Source organism: Coturnix japonica, chromosome Z, assembly GCF_054131305.1.
Source record: "Coturnix japonica strain WE chromosome Z, WE-NBRP24, whole genome shotgun sequence".
In the NCBI taxonomy this organism is placed as follows: domain Eukaryota; kingdom Metazoa; phylum Chordata; class Aves; order Galliformes; family Phasianidae; genus Coturnix; species Coturnix japonica.
In genome coordinates this window covers 68,931,659-68,945,849 of record NC_140702.1, presented here as the reverse complement: position 1 = coordinate 68,945,849, position 14,191 = coordinate 68,931,659, and the positions used below count along the sequence as shown (strand labels likewise).

Genomic DNA, 14,191 nt, shown 5'->3' with positions numbered 1-14,191 from the left:
GTCAGAAAGAGCCATAATGAAGTAATGAGAGACCAAGTGAGGCTTCTAGTACGTTTCACAACTTCTTAATGGAATGCCTAAACACTGAGGCCAAAGAAAGACCTAAGGTCCCCAGGTGGAAATGTTTCTCATTCATATCAGTTCATTTTGTTTTGTAAGCTGCAAGCCATTATCTTGAATATGTTCAGACAGCTCAGAACATTTCTGAATCCCTGGGATATGTATCTACATAAGCAAATGTTACAAAAAACAGTACAGCTTAACAACTGAGTAGTCCCACTGAACACAGTGCCCAATGAATAAGCAATTAAAAGTCATTTGACAGAAGTTACATGATTCTGAGGCTAAACACACAACCTGCTCCTCTTCCTGTGCCATCCTTCCACAGAGTTTTTTCTTTTCAAAGACATGTAGCACTGGTATAAAATTCCCTTCTGACTTGTGTCCTCTTTTCTTTTACAGTTCGCCCTGAAAGTTGAGTGATCAACTGAAAAATCTTTTACAAACTGTAAAGCTATGAAGCAGGAGAGAGAAGACTTAATTAAGAGAAGCTGAATTGCTGGAGAGAAATAGGAAAATTTTCCCAGACAAGATGCATAAATTCTTTTCCTAACTAGATTCCTAAGAAGATGGAAAACACTAGTTACAAAGCATGGCTTTGTTTTCATATCAGCCAGTGTCAATATCAAAAATTTTTTTGCCTTCTCAGTCTTTTTGATTTTAATTCTCTCAGACCTTTTAAAAGCTGAGATAGGTTATTTCCTAATTAGATAATTTAAAGGTTAAAATGTAAATTTCATAGATTGTTTTACCTATCTATATATAAAAATATGTATTTATATATATAAATATATATAAAAATGAGTATAATATAGCATATTCTAAATCTTAATTGGTTTTCTTTCTTTTTTTTTCTTTTTTTGAAAAGTGATTGTATTATTTAAAAAGTAAATACAGTTTTAAACTGGGAGGCTAGATGGTCCATTTAAAGTCAGCAGGGAGAGAGCTGGCCTTCTCCAGGGGTAGAGCTACCTTATATGGTAGGGTTTGAATAATGGTCTCAATGTGTGTTGTGTAAAAGAACATATACAGATGACAGATCCTCTAAGTAAGTGAGAAATACTTGCAGTTACTTGCATTATTATACTTCACTTACTTTCATTATGGAAGGATGAAGCTAAATCTTGACTTCTGTAGCCAGCATAAACAGGAAATATTGAGTAATGTGATATGACTTTCTCTGATCAGAAAAAATGTTGACAAACTGCATTAGAAGAAGGTACAGAGTTCCACCAAAACTGAAATAATTTAGGGAACAAGATTGATTTAATTTTCAGTTCAATTTAAAGTAATATAGAAGGGATTCTGATGGCACTGTAATTTCTCTTTCACTATTTTTTGAATGAAAAGCCTGATGTTTTTGGTAATGTTATTTTTACATAGACACACATTTTGAAAAAAGATAGAAAAATATTTTTAGAAAAAGAACATTTTCAGATGAAAAGTATTTTTATTCCTGATAAGTTCTGGAATTCTTGATATATTTCATCCAATTCAGGAAAAATCCATATTTTCTGTCTTAGAAATTTGATACTGAAATGAAATTTGTTTCTTTTTCACACCTTTAGTTTAATGCTATCCATTTATTGCAGTTTATCATTCAGCATCCAGTAATCATATTCCATTGAAACTTTTGTTGTTGTGATTTTTAATTACTCATGTCTGTTATTGATATTCTTCTTATTGTAATCCATTTGAAAGAATAGTCACAGCAGGCAAACACATTATTATCACAACATTTATTATGGCTTTTTTTGGTGTACGTAAGGAATTTATAGAGATCATTATTCAGATAACAGTCAGATGGTTCTAGAAGGCTGAAATTTGCTGTCTTCAGTATTAGGCTATGTCAGTTTCCTCATAAGACCAAAAATCTATGATTTGTAGAAGAGTATGTACACTAAACTGAGATGTAAAATGGAGCTATAAACAAGGAAGAAATACAAAACCAGTCTGATGCCTAATACCTCAAAATGGGGAAAGGGAGAAGAAAATCAATTAATGTCACCCTTTTCTCATTAAAGAACCTAGGAGACTGATGATCTGCTCCAATTGTTTTCTTCCTCGAGTAGGACTTAGGTTGCAAAGGAGCAGCAGAAGGGGAAAATAAAATGCACAAGTACAAATGCGTGCATAATTATAATTGCATAGCTATATTACTCTTTTTTTTTCTTTCTTTTTTTTTTTTTTTGTTCTTTAACTGGTAGTGGTATTCTTTATTTTTTTCTGTAATAGTTATGAACTAACAATATTTGTCTAGTTACACTGTTAATATATTAATTATAATACTAATAAATTCTTGGCTTGATGCATTATGGTGCATTTCCAGTTACCTAGAACTCATTTTTAGGTTTAATAAAAGCATTTTAGCATTTTAAGAGAAAAACATTCTCATTTTACTAGTTTCCACACAACAGCTTCAGGAAGAAGCTAGGACACCAGTAATGTTTGGTTTATCGCATTTATATTTCTTACTGTAATTTACTACCAGCAAGCAAGAATAGTTTCGAATCATAGTCAGTTACTCTGGAAAATATATTTTATTACTCTCAAAAAACCCACTTAAATGAAGGGAATTATAAAATCATTTTTACAGTAGTCTTTGGATAATAAATTGTCAAGCCTTAAATATCAGCAGATTCCTTTATCTGAGTTTATCTTGTTGAGATGGCTCAGAATGCTACAATCAATCACTCAGCCATAAAATGGCTTCATCATACATGTGTATTCTATTCAAAATCAAGTTATAACTTCTACACATAATAACTTATTGGGTTGCAAGTTTAGCCCAAGTCTGTGTTCGATATTATCTGACATTTTATTGGCTCCTATACACACTTTTGCTTAATACAGTCATTTTATTTAGGAAAGTTAATTGAAAGATTGTCTATAATAAAGCATTTTTTTTTATGTAGAAGAACTGTGGCAAACAGTCTAGATTAAAGGAAGAAGGAAGAATACGAGAGAGAATGAACAAGAAAATTAAAGACTTATTCTAATGATAAATTAGGAATATGATTAGGAATTAAAAATTAGGAAGAGGAATTTTCTTAAATCTAATTCATTCTTGAAGTCCTCATTCAGTACCTGAACTAGCACAACTTCCTAGCTGAAAACTACAAATCTCAATTATGTAATGGATAATCTTCATTTATAAAGGGGCTTGTTAAGGAGATGCTTAGAATTGCAATAAGTATGCTTTCTTCTTCCAAAGAATGAAGTCTTGATACAGATACTTAAAAAGTGTAGAATTGAAGGCTGGTACAGGAAAAACTTGGCAGACTTTAAAAAAAAAACCAAAAAAAAAAACACCATTCTCAACCTGAGCACCTGAGTATTTTCAGTGAGATGTGAGAGCTATAAGGAGGCTTCTACAGGAGGAGTATCAAGACGAAGGATTTGGTTTACATATGGACCTTAACACTGATCTGTTTCCTTTCCTTTGTTGTTTTGTTTGTTTGTTTTTCTTTTCCATGTCTTAGACATGTATAAGTGTTAGAAGAAACAGTTTAAAAAATGTCATTTTAAGAAATCTTTACTTATTGTTCATCATACCTATAATTCATCTAGCATACAATGAAACTAGAAACTAGGGCATAGGATGTTCTGAATGAATGTGTGCAAGAACTTTACGGTGAAGGTGATGGAGCACTGGAACAGGGTGCCCAGGGGGATTGTAGAGTCTCCTTCTCTGGAGATATTCAAGACCCACCTGGATGCCTACCTGTGTGACCTGGTGTAGGGAACCTGCTTTCGCAGGGGGGTGGTACTTGATGATCTCTGAAGGTCCCTTCCAACCCCTATAATTCTGTGATTCTGTGATTCTATGATTCTGTGAAGTTTCACTTTCTGAAAAGAAAAAAAAAAAAGTTCTGAAAAAAAGAAGAAAAATCTACCTTGTATACAACATAGAAGGTATATTATATGGGTGTATGCTATTTCATGTGTATACTAACAAACTACTACTAAAAACAAACTAAAGAATGAAGAAGCATAGAATGTACTGTTAAAGGTGGATCCTTGCGCTTCAGGTGTCACCAAAATGTATTTTTTTGGCAGCTAACATAGAAGAGCAATAAATTTTCAAAATTACTTAACATCTAGAAGCATGCTTGAGCTCTTGCTCATTGGAAATTCTCCAGGATATGTCATTCCTTTAGGAGGTGATGACCCATAGAAATATAAAGGTTTTATAATGAGTTAATGTTGACAACGTTGTGCTAGAAACTGTGACTGGGCTTCATTTAAAAAGTTGACTTCTCCTTGATCACTTGTCTTTTCTCCATTGTTATTTGGCTATGGGGATTTCCAGCAACCCACTGTGCTTCCTTGCATGGAAGTGAATTTTAAAAGCTTGGAATCCATCAGAGCTTCAGTTCCAAATCACTTTGGCACCTCCTCATCTTCCTATTCATCAAAGTGGCTTGTCATTTATAATGTGAAATCTTGTGGAACCTCTGTACAGCCACCCTACCAAGAGCATCCAGCATTTATTCATACCTTCAGGATGGCTCTTCTGGTGGGGTTCCTGAGGACCATGACAATTTTACTTTTACTCACAGAATTCAAAATGTGAGGTTCTCTTTCAGTTCATAACAAAGTCAGCTATTCTGAAATATCAAAGTCCTTTGTGAATTGAAATGACCTTTCCCTGGTTAGCTCCTGCCCTTTAGCAATGGGTGATGCTGGTTGCTCAAAATTCATACACATGGCCACTTTTGGGGGGGGGGGGGGGAAAAAAAAAGGAAAGAAAAGAAAAAAAAAGGGCTATGAGAGGGCAAACTTTCTCTAAATGGTCTTAACTTAAAAAAAGTCAACCCCAGGCATGAAAAAAGAGAACAAGTTCTGCAGACTACTCACTTCTTGGCCTCTTTACTGAAATTGCCAACAAGAGGAGCTGCAATGAAGACTATACATTTATCTTTGAAAACAGTGTTGAATATCTGTCACTGATTTGGGAAATGATTGACCTAATAATAATAGGTTTTATATCAGCAGGTTCAGGAGTGTCATATTCAAAGTCTTTATATGTGGTTTGAAAATTGACTTCTTAATGCTGATTCTTCTGTGGAACAGAAAGGAATTGCATTGCAGATGAATTTTCTGATGCAAGTACATTGTGTTATCTCTCTCCAAACTGATGCCCATGTGTGAAGCGTGTTGGCAAGAGTAAAATGTTTGGGAATTACAGTCCTGTAAAAATACTTTGGGCCATATACATTTCATGTCATAGAACAATTCACTCTTAAACTTTCTCTTATGATGATGAATGTAATTCTTGTTAGAAAAAAAAAAAAACAAGAAACAAACAAATGAAACCAACATCTCTACTCAAGAGTCATATTTAAACTTCTGAGTGTACAGCTTGAACTTAAGAACTGGTATCTTAATTTTGCTCTTGTTTTCTAGAGAAGTCAAAGTTTCCTTCCAGAGAATATTCTTACAGAGGTCAACAGAAATTATTGGAGATTAAAGACAAAGTTTTCAAGAGTAATCACTGATGGGTTAAATCTGATCTCACTGACTTCAATGAATTGCCATTGAGTTTACTGTGAATACAGCTAGTCACGTGCTTTAGGGAAATCTAGTCTGAGTGATAGTTATTCAGTAGACAGTGAAACAAGAATAGACTACAGGACTCTAAGAAGTTAATTATTCTCTTGTTCTGTCTCTTTTCCATGAATTGTACTTTATTTCTTAAAAGCATATAAGTGTGAGCATATCAAAGTAAAAGAACAAAAAAACACACAGATCTACAAAGAGAAGAAACAAAATGAAGAATAAAACTGGACTGCCAGGGGGAAGGAAAAAAAAAGAAACAAAAAAGGAAAAAAACAAAAAACAAACAAAAAAAAAAAACAAAAAAAAAAGTTAACAGGAATAAGTATAGATAAAAATAAACAAATACATATCCAATTAGATATTGCCTTGGAAAATTGCTACAGACTTTATTTCTTCATTTGCATTTTTGAAACTTAACTAGCCTCAATTTTATAGTAAATAAGAAAAATGAATTGCAGATCCCAGCTCTGTTTATGTTCAATTCCTTTGCTGTATTAATTTCTCCCAAATTAAAGAAAAAGTATATATATATTGGTTACACTGGAATTAATATTGTAATCAATGCAACTTTCTATGATGTTTGCAGTTTGTCACTATTATTTATTAAATATAGTAAGATGATACCCAGAGAAAATCAAGAGAGAGATTCCATTACAATAGGCAACCCATTCCTAATTTGACCTGTTTAGTTCACTTTTAATGAGTAAGTGGTCAATAGATTTAGAGGGCAGGGGAGAAGAATATATATAACACACAAGCAAAGAAATCAATGTCATGATTCATAGATCGCCATCTCTCCATAGACAGTGGAGAGTCCACACCAAGCAAACTATTGAGCAACTGGCTTTAGCAGAATTACTGTTTCTGAAACAACTCCAACTGACCAGTGTATACGCTCAGTGGTGGTAATTAAACAAACACGAACAGTTTCAGTCTATGTCCATCATATTTCACACATACTGCATGGAGATTTAATATAAATGAAAATGTGAGTTTCTCATGAACAGGTAGACACTTCCATCTACGTTAGTGCAGTTCTCTCCACTGTGTCCACTGTGTATAGAAATAGGTACCTAAAGGCTAGGAAATTGTAAAATATGACAGACAAATCACATTCTTAATGAGCATGGTGTTGAACAGCTGTTGAACAGCTATGAGTTCAGGCTGACTCATATCCGCTCGAGAAGGCCATACTGTACACAGTAACAGTTCAGCGAAGTGAAACCAATTTGCCTGCTCTTCTTTTGGGGGCTTTATAAAACAGGGTCAGTATATGTATTTAGGTTATACTAATATACAGTGTTGCACAGAAAATAAATTAAAATTATTATTTTCATTAAACAAATACAAATTATTTTGTCAACATGTACAGCTGTGTTCATACGGGAAACCAGGTAGCGCAATGTCTGCCTTTTCACACAGGGGGAATTCCCTGTTACTGAATTGGCTTGTTATCCAAAATGCAAGTCAGTCAGTCTCTGCTTTGTGCATTTCCTGAGTAAGTTTTATTCCTACATTTGTCATATGTGATTTTCCTGTAGATGGATACTTCACTTATGGACTACAGGCTTCAAACTACAGTTTGTGCAGTACAGATGATCCTACAACAGGATCTGGATCTACTGTCTTAGTTAGGACAAACTGTATGTAGGATCCTGGGTTTCACTGTGTTCGAGTGTATGATGTTCACTTGTCTTGTGGCTTGAGTCACAGAATAAATATCAGATAAAATTACATATTTTTGTTAGATTGGTCACATCAGCTCTTGATGCACACATTCAGGCTCTTCCTAAGCTCACATTTGCAGGATAATTCTCAGTTGGTGACTACTACTCTCTGATGCACCAAGACAGAATATCTGTGCAGTTTGCATGAGTGCCTCAATGATGCTGATCGAGTGAGAGGCTTGTTTCCTAAATCAGAGTAGACTTCTGTTGTTTGGGTGTATTTTGTGGGTTTTTTTGTTTGTTTGTTTGGGGTTTTTTATTCCTTTTTTAGCCTTACATATTACAACTTTCCTAGAAATAGATATGCTTTTTTCTTCTGTCGTGGTATGCTTTTTCTCCAGTCAAATCCACTAGACCCAACTGAATAGAAGCACTGAAAAAATACATTTCATTTAAGAAAAAGCAGAATAGCTTTTTATTTAACTGCTGCACGATAAATGTAAATTAATTAATTTCCATAACAATGACTTTTACTAAATATAAATCAAATTCCATTTTAGAGATTTTCAAAGCAAATACTGTTCTGTTTTTTTTTTTCATAGTACAAACATTAATTCACCCAAATATAGCAAGTCTGCTTACAAGCACTCATACCCTATATGATTCACCTACACTGGCATTAGCCTGTCTAGAGACTGTCATCTAAATGTGTTAAAGCACTGAAAAATATCAGGGAATGACTTATAATTGCTACTGCTGACAGGTTATGGATTTTGTACGACAAATTTTGTTCCTCTTACCAACCTCATCTCTTTATTGGGACACTTTTGTTACATATTTTCTTTCAGGCTGCAAATTCTGTGGTACAGAAATTGCACCATTTGATTCATTTTTACAGTACCTAACAAAATGTGATTATAAATGCTTTTATATTGTTAATATATAACAATGTATACCCACTCCAGTCATTCACCAATAGTTCTCACTAAAACATGCCCCTCAGTACAACGTCCAAACATTCCCTGAACACCTCTAGTGACTCCACCACCTCCCTGGGCAGACTGGACAAAATGTATGTAGGATGCTGGGCTTCAATATGTGTTTGAGTCTATGACGTTCACTTGTGTTGTGGCTTAAATCACAGAATAAATATCAGATAAAATTATATTCCTGGTGAGATTATCTTCACTACTCAGGTAAATAAATACTGAAATAATTAAGAAGGAAACTACCCCAGAATCTTCTACAAATCAAAGTCAGACATACCCTTCCTATCAAAAAGATATTAACATTCACTTTGTAGGTATAACAGGAGGTTACATTTCTTTAAAAGTACTCTTAAAATGTAGACATCATCCTACATGTGGGTTTGACATCAGATGACTTCAGTTGTCTCAAAAGATAGGCAAGCAGTTTTCATTATGGCAGAGATTGAATAATACCCAGTTCTCATGAGCAATTCTTTACAGCTCTTTCCCTTTCCTGATTCCACGGGGAACTCAGACAGCTTAGACATCCCTGAAAATTTAGGGTTCCCTTTGCTTGCATGCAGTGACAAATAATTCAAGGCATTCACACTGTACTAACAGAGAAGAATCAGGTCCTAAAAGTTTCTTGCATCCTGAATATGATGTTATTGTTGACTGTCCTTTAGAACAGACTGAATGAGTTCTGGAGAACAATCCAGCTCTACTTGAAATAAATGCCAAACTAATAATTTTTAAACAGCTCTAGTCACACTAAAGGTGACTGAGCCTTTGAGTTAGGAACTATAATAATTTCTGATCAAATATCCCATGGTGGGGTTAGGGATGATAGCAGCAAGAATTCAGAAACACGCTTATAACAAGGAGAGTGAGGACCCCACGTAGGACATAAAATGGGAGAAGCACTCACTTCTAATTGACAGGATTCAAATGTATGTGAAGGAATGTATTCTGGGAATAAAAAAACTTTGTTAGCACCAGAATTACGCAAACAGGACTGCTTGATATTTTGCATATTTTGAGCTTTTTTGAGAACTGTATATCAGATTTCCACCCTTGAATGTGCTTTTGCTAATTGTAGAAAGGAACTCTTTGTACTTAAAAAACAGAAATGTTCCTTTTTCCAAAGAGCATAAGGCAATTTTGGATCAAGAAATACTTAAAGAGATTATTTTTAAAGAAGACTGAGAAAGACTGTCAGGCTGACAAGCTCTTGTTTCCATCTGTATGGAATAAAGTATGGAGCAGCAAAAAATATAATACACACACAAGGGGATAAAAACAAAACAACAAAGAAAAAAAACCCAAAAACCAACCAACCAAACAAACAAAAAAAACACATTAAACACACACATTATGAAAAAGACATAATGAGGAACATTAAGAAGATCCATAGTACCAACCAAAATGCTAACCTGATACAATCAAACAAGGGGGTGAAGGATGTGTCTCATAGCCAGCAGGAACAGGGAAGTGATTGTCCACTTGTACTCAGCACTGGTGAGGCCATATCTTGAGTACTGTGTCTGGTTTTGAGCCACTCACTGCAAGAAAGACACTGAAGCCCTGGAGTGCATTCAAAGAAGGGCAGCTAAGCTGGTGAGAGGTCTGGAGCACAGGGCTTATGAGGAGCAGCTCAAGGAGCTGGGATTGTTAACTTTGAAGAAGAGGAGGCTCAAGGGATACCTTATTGCTCTCTATAACTACCTGAAGGGAGTTTGTAGTGAGCTGGGGGGTAGGCCTCTTCTCTTGTGTAACTGGTGATGGGACTAGAGGGAATGGCTTCAAGCTGTGCCAGGGGAGATTCAGGCTGGACGTTAGGAAACACTTTTTCTCTGAAAGAGTGGTCAGGCGGTGGAATGGGCTGCCCAGGGAGGAGTCACCAACCCTAGAAGTGTTCAAGGAATGTTTGGATGTTGTGTTGAGGGACATGGTTTAGTAAGAACTATTTCATGCTTGGACGGGGTGATCCTGTGGGTCTTTTCCAACCTTCATCATTCTATGATTCTATGATTTTCCCATCAATAAAACTGGCTGGAAAATGAGTAAGCAGTGTTCACAAGTGATTGGAATTTTTGTTGTTCTGTTTTCCCCCTTAAATACAGTTAAGTGAAAATGTGAATTGCATAATTTAAGAAAAAATGTTGCATGCAAAATTAATTAAATAAATAGCAAGGGAAAAAAGGAGATTGTTTTCATCCTCAAACATTTTTTGTTCTTTTGTTATTTATTTCCCAAATGAAACTTCCCTGAAACTGCTAAGTACAAGAAATTATGGCCATCTCTACAACTCCTACATTTTATATCAACATAATAACAAGAACTCCTGATTTTTGTGTTAATCACTCTCTCTGGCCATAAATAACATGCAGAGAAACAATCACTTTCAGGAAAGCTACATGTCTGTTTTTTCTGCTTATGTAAATTGCTGTAACACTGACTTTAGTCAAATTATACCAATCAACATCAGCTGAAGATTTGACTAAACTGAATCTATAGTACACCTGCATGGTAATCCAAAGATGTAGCTACATTTCTGCACTCACAAAGTTAAATATCCTTCTGCTAAGAAAGGATCACTAAAGGCTCTCAAATATATTCTGGACCTGATGTCCAAGTGATGTCACATCTCAGGGTTACAGTGAAAGTATATACCTGTATATGAACTATACAGTTATTTCCAAGATATAAAACGTAGGAAAATGCATTATACATAATAACTAGTACACTTGACCTCGTGTACTGTTGTGATAGCTGCAGTACATATTAAAAAAAAAAAAAAAAAAAAAAAAAAAAGGTGAAGAAATGAGTTGAGGTCATAAGAACATATGTAGGCCAAAAATAGAAAAAGAAAAAAAACCCAGTTATTTCACAAATCTTAATTACTGCTGAAAATATTTTTCTCATCTCTGAGTAAAGAATTTCTGCATAACTAAGATATAATTTTAGTCTTTTTATAGTTACACTAGCAAAAAATAAATTTCTGACTATGTAAAGGTAGCAGTAGTCATATTCACCTAACTCTGGGGTAGTTGTTTTTTTTCCCCAGTAAATACAGCTGAAATAATAACAAAGCGGCCTCATTCCACCCCTACAGCCCAGCAGCAAATATAAATCCATCAGGGTGACAATAGGATTAAACTGTGGGCGCAGTTTGCTTGTTAGACTTCTCCCTGAAATAACTTCCATGTGAGATGGGAATTTAATGTTGCAATATGTTGGTTCCTGTTGTGGGCCCAACAATAGAGCTGGCAATCCTCTTACTGTGGAGCATTACTTTTGCCTGTATTTTGTCTAGCTAAACTGTTCAGTCACCTTTTGTCTCCACCAGAGTACAATGTGCTTGTTGATTTGCCAAGTCCCAAATCCTATATTTAATACAACATCTTGATGTTGTATAAAAAATAAGAAGTCTGACTCTCCCTGAATACCATTAAGAAAATAGAAGGGGAGTGTGAGGAAATAGGTGTTGGATTAGATAAATTCTATACAAACACCCAAGCTGTGTCCTTAGGAGAAAGGAGGCAGGGACAAAAGTACTGTATTTATTCACCACCTCAGGAGAAAGTGTCATGGTTCATTTTCCTCCACCACTTTCTTCTTGCTTTAATATTAGACAGTTTATTTGCTGCTGACCCATATCAGATCTAAAGACTAACAAAGGATAGAGCTAAGTGTCTGTTCCAAAATAGATACCGCTATGTCTAAACCCAACTGAATTTGTTTGTACTGAGTTTTGTTTTTTCCTAGCTATTGACTCTAAGGCTGAGTACATCCAGTATGATCAGATCCATGACTAAGGAAATGTATGCTAAGCTCTTCATGAAGGAAAAAACTGTGTCCCAGTTTCTGCATGTTGCCCCTTGTTCTACTGTTGCTCACCACTGAGAGTCTGCACCCATTGTGTTTTAGATATTTATAAGCAGTTATGAGATCCCTTCTCAGCATTCTCTACTCCACAATGAACAGTCCCAGGTTTCCCTGCCTTTCCTTGTACTTGATATGCTCCAGGACCTTAACCATCTTTGTTGCCTCCTTTGGACTCTTTCTGCCTCTGTGATCACCCTCACCGTAAAGAAGTTCTTGCACACATTTGTGCAGAACTTCCTATGCTGAAGTTAATCATGAGAAAAGATCAGAAAGTTAGACCTGAATGTTAGGTATGCATTTTGGAGGCATCTCTATCTGCCACTTTCTCTATCATGAACAGAAATGTACAGAAACTGTCCTCCTAGATTAGATGCCTAAATCTGGGCAGAATATTTCAGAGCCATAGTCAGTGCCATATAAATCTCTACAAACCAACGCTGTTAGGATGTTTGCCTGGTGATAAAAACTTCATCTTCCAAAATGCATTAAAAATATTGTTTTCAAGGAAATTTCATGAGAGAAGAAAAACAGATGATGACAAAATGTTCCGTAGCAGTAATTTCTGCATAGGATGCATTGATTTTAATTTCACAATAGCTTAAAAAAATCATTGTTCCAATATATTAAAAAGTTATATGTAGTTCTCCTCTGAATTAAACTCTGTGAGCTTATCACAGTGAAATATTTGAACTGACCTTCACCTCCCACATTTTTTCTGTCCTTCAGGGAATTTCAGTTTGGAGAGAGAAGTTCATTTGTCTTTTCTCCCTGTTTGTTTATATTTACAAATGAACAAAGAAAATCCACTGTTTAAGGATTTCGTATTACAAAGGAAAATCTGCTTGTATTCTCTCCCCAAGTCTATGACCATCTCACATCTCTTCTGCAGTAAATTAACCTGGTACCCTTTCTTTGGCTTCCACTGGGCTAAAAATCTGTCTTACCGTGCAAATACCATTTGCAATTGCATAATTTGAGATTTTATTGTTCCAAAAACATTGTTGGAATACCAGAACTCAGAATAGGGCTCCATGGGGATGTTACTCCTCCAGCAGGTAACAGAACACAAGTTTTATTGTCTAGGTGCAAGAGAGAATAAGAGCAGGGCAGGTAGCTATGATAGGATCAAGAGTAAGAAAGAAGAAAGGTCAGATTTCATTTGAAAAAGTCTGAGCTTTTGCAGCTGTTTGCACAACCAATGTACTTACAGGTACTGAGTACTTATTTGAGACCATCCCTTCAAGTTAGAGCTCACAAGACAAGAGGTAGTCTTGGCCTTTTGTTGCCCCATGATGGAGATAAATGCATGAGTTCAATTGCCAGGGCTGTCAGTCTGCTGCATCTCATCAACATTATGTTTACTCTAAAGTTAGAGAAAAAAAAAAAAAAAGAAAATAAAAAATAAAAACCAAAAACAAAAAAGGAAAACAAAAAAACAAAAAACAAATACAAAAACAATTTATTACATAGGAGTAGCAAATGAAAACAGCATGAATCTCAGCCCAAAGTGCAACAAATAATTTCAAATATGAATAAACAGAAGGTTTCTGGAGTGGAAGGTGCATTCTCAAAGTGACTTTATACAAGCTTTCTCTTCACTCCATCCTTCCCCCCTCTCAGCAGCCTCCTTGAGATCTCATGTATCATTGTTTTGTGCACACCGCTTTCCATGAGATGAGTTTAATAGCATTATAAAAGTCACATTGTGCACAAATTGGGAACTTCAGCGCCTCGGTAACTGCTCTGATGCATACACACTTGCAAAGTTTTCAAAGCAGAAATGTTGAAGGCACTTCAAGGCACAAAAACATCCTTGGGTAAATTACTTCCTATTAGTATGTCACATATATCTTATATATAGCTGTGGTTTCATGAAGTGACAGACGCGCTTGACAATAAAACTTTGCACTCTCTTTTATTTATATTTTTCCTGATTTTTTTTATTTCCTCCAAGTATATAATGTCTGATGCTAAACCACTGATCTTCCTGCTACCAGTGAGACCAGTGTTGCTTCATTACGTACCAATAGAATATCTCCACCCCAA

General features: G+C 35.3%; 1 long non-coding RNA gene across 5 annotated transcripts in view; it reads right to left on the bottom strand.

Annotated features, from left to right (window-relative positions):
- Nucleotides 1-14,191, bottom strand: part of LOC107305733 (uncharacterized) — a 154,527-nt gene that overhangs the window by 106,444 nt on the left and 33,892 nt on the right. For 2 of the 5 annotated variants that reach the window (XR_014939856.1, XR_001551880.3), the window contains one exon: nucleotides 13,354-13,508. The exons of the other annotated variants lie outside the window; for them this stretch is intronic. This is a non-coding gene — a long non-coding RNA (uncharacterized LOC107305733). The remainder of the gene's footprint in view (nucleotides 1-13,353; nucleotides 13,509-14,191) is intronic. 5 annotated transcript variants of the gene reach the window in all.